Genomic DNA, 6,000 nt, shown 5'->3' on the forward strand with positions numbered 1-6,000 from the left:
AAAATACAATACAGGCAGGGGCGCCGCCAGGGGGGGAAAGGTTAGAACGATTCCAGGGGCCCAGCACTGACATGGGGCCCTGTTAGGGGCTTTACCTTTTCGCAAAAAGGGGGGGGCAAAATTGTAATCTTTCATGGGGCCCAAGATTTCTGGCGGCGCCCCTGAATACATAAACCTATTTCTCATGCTGTGGCTATAGTGTTCCAGGCTCTGAATAAACTAATATAACTTACCTTGCAAACTTACATATTCTATATGTCTATAATCTCTATATGTATATACATATTATACACTCACCTAAAGGATTATTAGGAACACCTGTTCAATTTCTCATTAATGCAATTATCTAATCAACCAATCACATGGAAGTTGCTTCAATGCATTTAGGGGTGTGGTCCTGGTCAAGACAATCTCCTGAACTTCAAACTGAATGTCATAATGGGAAAGAAAGGTGATTTAAGCAATTTTGAGCGTGGCATGCTTGTTGGTGTCAGACGGGTTGGTCTGAGTATTTCACAATCTGCTCAGTTACTGGGATTTTCACGCACAACCATTTCTAGGGTTTACAAAGAATGGTGTGCAAAGGGGAAAACATCCAGTATGCGGCAGTCCTGTGGGCGAAAATGCCTTGTTGATGCTAGAGGTCAGAGGAGAATGGGCCGACTGATTCAAGCTGATAGAAGAGCAACTTTGACTGAAATAACCACTCGCTACAACCGAGGTATGCGGCAAAGCATTTGTGAAGCCACAACACGCACAACCTTGAGGCAGATGGGCTACAACAGCAGAAGACCCCACCAGGTACCACTCATCTCCACTACAAATAGGAAAAAGAGGCTACAATTTGCACGAGCTCACCAAAATTGGGCAGTTGAAGACTGGAAAAATGTTGCCTGGTCTGATGAGTCTCGATTTCTGTTGAGACATTCAAATGGTAGAGTCAGAATTTGGCGTAAATAGAATGAGAACATGGATCCATCATGCCTTGTTACCACTGTGCAGGCTCGTGGTGGTGGTGTAATGGTGTGGGGGATGTTTTCTTGGCACACTTTAGGCCCCTTAGTGCCAATTGGGCATCGTTTAAATGCCACGGCCTACCTGAGCATTGTTTCTGACCATGTCCATCCCTTTATGACCACCATGTACCCATCCTCTGATGGCTACTTCCAGCAGGATAATGCACCATGTCACAAAGCTCAAATCATTTCAAATTGGTTTCTTGAACGTGACAATGAGTTCACTGTACTAAAATGGCCCCCACAGTCACCAGATCTCAACCCAATAGAGGATCTTTGGGATGTGGTGGAACGGGAGCTTCGTGCCCTGGATATGCATCCCACAAATCTCCATCAACTGCAAGATGCTATCCTATCAATATGGGCCAACATTTCTAAAGAATGCTTTCAGCACCTTGTTGAATCAATGCCACGTAGAATTAAGGCAGTTCTGAAGGCAAAAGGGGGTCAAACACCGTATTAGTATGGTGTTCCTAATAATCCTTTAGGTGAGTGTACATGTCCATGCATATTGTCCTGCCCCGATCGTCCGCTCCTTCCGTGTGCCACGCCCCCTCATTAACCCTGCGTGGATTCCCAGTGTTTACCAGCTGTATCTGATCGTTGTCATTAACCCAATGTATTTAGTCCGCGTTTCCGTTTGTTTCCTGAGTCCGGTCATTGTAACGTCAGCCTGCGTTTCTGCCTGTTTCCTGTGTTTCCGCTTCAATTAGGCTATACCCCGTATTTGCCCCCGACTCCTGGCATGCTGCGCTTTTGTCTGCGCTCCGGGCGCTCTCCGATGTGACACATATAAAAATATGCTTAAGGTGAAGCAATGCAACAGTTAAAACAATTAGATCATGTCTCAGTTTGCATAAATTCTATTGGCTGGCTGTGCTCACGGAAGTTTAGTCCATTCAAACGCGAGCAATTCGCTCGGCTGAACTGCTGTCAGTAACATATCTTAATATGTAGCCTAATATTGTTTGCCTGTTTATAGAGCATGTAAAATTATGAACGGTGCCATTTTGCATAAACTTTGTGAATTAGTAATACTGATGTTTAGACCCTAACAGTGATCTCAAACTATTGGAAAATGAATGAATGAAAAAATTATTCTGAGCTGCCAGACTGCTTGGAATGTATAACATATATTGCTTTACATCAGGCTATTCTTTTTGAATAGGCTACAGTCTAAGCTTTAGGTATAGTCTATAGATCTACACGATTCCCCTAAGCGCAACGCTCACCGCTGCATGTGAAAGTTGACAGCGCGAGCAGTCAGTGTACAACGCGTGTGAACAGGTTTTAAAGATCTTCTATGCTATTTTACGATGATCAGGATTATACACGCTCTTGTAATAGTGAAAGCACATTCGACTTTTTTAAATAGCATCTTTTGTAATATATTTTGGTAGTCGTGTAGCTTTGCTGTCCTTTTTAGGAACTGATTACTTAAAGTTTCCGAATTTTTAAAAAATGGTCCGAGAAGGACTTATTCAATGGACAGACAGATACATGATGAGCAGAAACTCCATAAGTAATAATAAAGTCTAGTGTATGCTTGTGAACATGTGTTGGTCCTGTTATGTGTTGGTGACATTCAACAGAGTCTAGGAGGGACAAGACACTTTTGCTGAAGGCATCAGTCTCTATGTCCACATGTATATTGAAGTCTCCAAGTATTTCAATATTCGCTAAGTTAATCACTAAGGTTGCCCCCACGCCCAGAACCACATGGTTTCTGTATAAAACTAAAACCATCAGGTGAGGCTTCAACAAGAGGTATAGTATCTGTAGGTCTGAGCCAGGTTTCAGACCTAAGTGAAATATATTGCCGCAAAGTAGGCCTATTCGCTGTGGCCCATTGTAACCTTGCTGCACACCCTGTTTCTCTCTGATCAGTTTTCTAACCAACATTTTTCACACTTTTACATTTTTTTATGTAGGAGGAGCTTGACGAAATTTCAGCTGTATGGAATGACCATCGTATAAGATGTTCCAACAACCCTTGCACTCCAAATGGTCGCCCTTCCATAATGCATGCTGTTCCCAGCCTTTATGGGGCTCGACATTTCTTGCAGCCAGCTGACCATATGAAGACAGCCATATGTCAAGAGGAATGTTGCTATAAGGACTACCCTTGTGACGAGGATGTGTTTCAATTATGCGTGGAACTTATGGCTGAGCACAACCTGGCAATGTCTGATGATGTGTATAAAATTACTGACCTTTATGTAAAACTTCGTCAGATTATTATTGATGGCATTGAGGAATACATTTTTGGCTATTACAGAAAAAGCATCAGTTTGAGTCACGATACTAAGCAAATATGATCTAAGGTGTTTATTGTGTACATTGTGTGTAAATAGCCTTTATATTGTTGCTGTTTTTGTTAATGGTTATATTTCCTTATTGTTGCGCGTGTGTTTATCTGTGTCTTGTGTGTACCTGGTCTGATCCTCGTGTGTTATTAGCTTATGTAAATATCCCACCGTGTATGCGTCTAAGAGTTCAGCGTCTGACAACCCTGTGTTTCCTACATGTAATTGGATTCGGTGCTCGTTGGGTGCTTACTGTATTCGTTTTCAGGACTACCAAAAAAGCGCGTGTTCTACCCGGCAAGTGAGTCTCTTTCTCTACTCCCGCAATGCCTCGCTCTGCCCAACCCCCATAATACATTTGTTATGTTGCATGCTAAACAATTTCACAGGTACACACAGAGCCACGCTGACGCAGACTTACATACTGGAACGTTTTTGGCTCCTAGCCTCTTTATTGCAGTTAAATGAACTGAGCTTTCCTTGACTTTGCTTCAATGCAAGCCATCCTTCTTAAATTATATGTTAATGTAGTTAATCGGATTTTTTTTTTCTTGTTTGGCACTTAATAAAGTTATTTAACAAACAGAATTTCTTTTTAACATTTTTTGTTAAACATGTCTTGAGTTTTTTTAATCTTTTACTACTGGATGACTGACATTCAATTTCCTTATATGCAATAGGCCTAGTTATTATATAATCAAGAAATACAGAATTTTTTCCAAATAACATAAATGTGCACACATAACCGGCAACATACAGTAACATCTGTAAAATGGGCACAACTTACATGTTAACAGAACAGTACTAATAGTACAAGAATATAACAGTTGTAATGGTAACAAGCAGTATGGTGATATACCAATTTCTCCTAACAGAACCATTTTTCAGGACTTCTCAGCTTCCAAAGATTTTTTAAAGGATTCTTGCACATATTCCCTTATGCCATATCTGTATGCTACTGTGTCAACAAATAAGACTATTTGGTATCTAAACTGTTAAAGAACATATTTTTGATGGTCCTGATTCTCCCAGAATAAAAGAATCTTCAGCAGTTATAGAAATAATTATTAACAAATGAGATGTTTACACCATAACTAAGGCTTAACTTAAGGCTTGTATTTGTTAAATAAAAATCAGTTTACCCTGACTTCCACTTGAGTGATACTATGATACTATGACTATCACTTTCCAAAAATTTTGTAACTGCGTGATTAGCATAAACACTCCCTGGTTAAATTGTGTCCATTACCCACACATTAGATTCTAACACCTTGTTAATCTCTGAGCTGAAGTCAGGGTTGCTGTCATAACAGACTGACAGTTCCAGCACACAGCCACATGTATGTGCTACAGGTCTCCTCTGAAAACCTTGAATTTGGGTAAAGCCAATGATGATTTTCTTCTCTAGGAATAGATCTGACCCTGTGCAGAACCTGAGGAACAAACTTACTGTAGATGCTGGGTATCAGCATTCTTCAAGTATGTGGTTAGGTGCTTCTGAATGGCCTTTTGGTGGACATTCATGTCCTCTGGGAAAGTGAGGGACTTTACAATCTTTCGCACAGTTGGTTGCAGGGTTTCATATACCTTTGTAAGGTCGTGAAAGCTGTGCCTGGCAGTGTTGAGTATTTTAGTCCACTGTTCAATTACATAGGCAGGTTCTTGGACAAGAGTTTTGTGGGCAATCTCCAGGAGGATTTCATTGGAATTGCTGGCAGTTGGCATCCTTCTGAACTGGTGATTATCTAGGATGTCAATTAATTCTTCTTGGTCAACATTGTTAAAATCTGATTGCCATGATTCGAACAGTATACGCTCAGATTCAGGCATGTATTTGAGGAAATTCTCCACTATATCGCTCTTCACATATCCTAAGCCTGCTTGCTCTAATATGGCAGGTGCAATCTTCACAGGAAGATATTTCTCCCTCTCCCATCCAAAAGCAATTATTCGCCCTACACTCTCCCATTGCTGTTGTCCAAAATCATGCCTTAGGAAAGGCACTTTATAGGCATTACCAGTTGTGCACTGTTCGTAGAATTCATTCCGGAACTCTGAGAGACAGTCTCTCACAACTCCTCCATCATCATATCCACTCTCAGGTTTTCCATCTGGCAGTACAAGCTGGATTTTGATGTCAGTCTCTTGAATTCCATCATCACAGAAATGTGCTATGAGCTCTGGTAGTACCTGCCCTCTGTGAACAACCAGTATTCTCTTCACTCTCTCACTGGATGGCATAGTTTGCGGTGAAACAGGCAGTGTATTGTCCATATTCTGTGGCTCACTTTCAGAAAAGTCTCCTAAAAAGACAATGTTGCTGTCTTCACTGGCAATCTCTGTGGAATACAGTGACATGTCAAAATTGTCATCACTTGTAGTACTATTAATAAATATTACTTCAGAGCTGACTGTTTCAAATTCAGCTGATGCTGCAGCCGTAGCACCAATGAGAGGAGAGGTGGAAGACTCATTGCGAGAGCTTTCTTGTCTCTCCACAGATGGAGCCAAAGTTGCACTGTGACTGTGTGGATTGTCAATCATGTTTTTCTTTGTAGTCAAATAAAACCTAAGAATAGAGAGTTTTGTGTCAGTGTACAACTGCCCAATTGTGATTACATCATCAACTGTCACCTCTTGATAATCATTGAGATCTACTTTAAAGTCTGTTAAGGGCC

The sequence above is a fragment of the Paramormyrops kingsleyae genome, chromosome 10 (genome assembly GCF_048594095.1).
Source record: "Paramormyrops kingsleyae isolate MSU_618 chromosome 10, PKINGS_0.4, whole genome shotgun sequence".
NCBI lineage: Eukaryota > Metazoa > Chordata > Actinopteri > Osteoglossiformes > Mormyridae > Paramormyrops > Paramormyrops kingsleyae.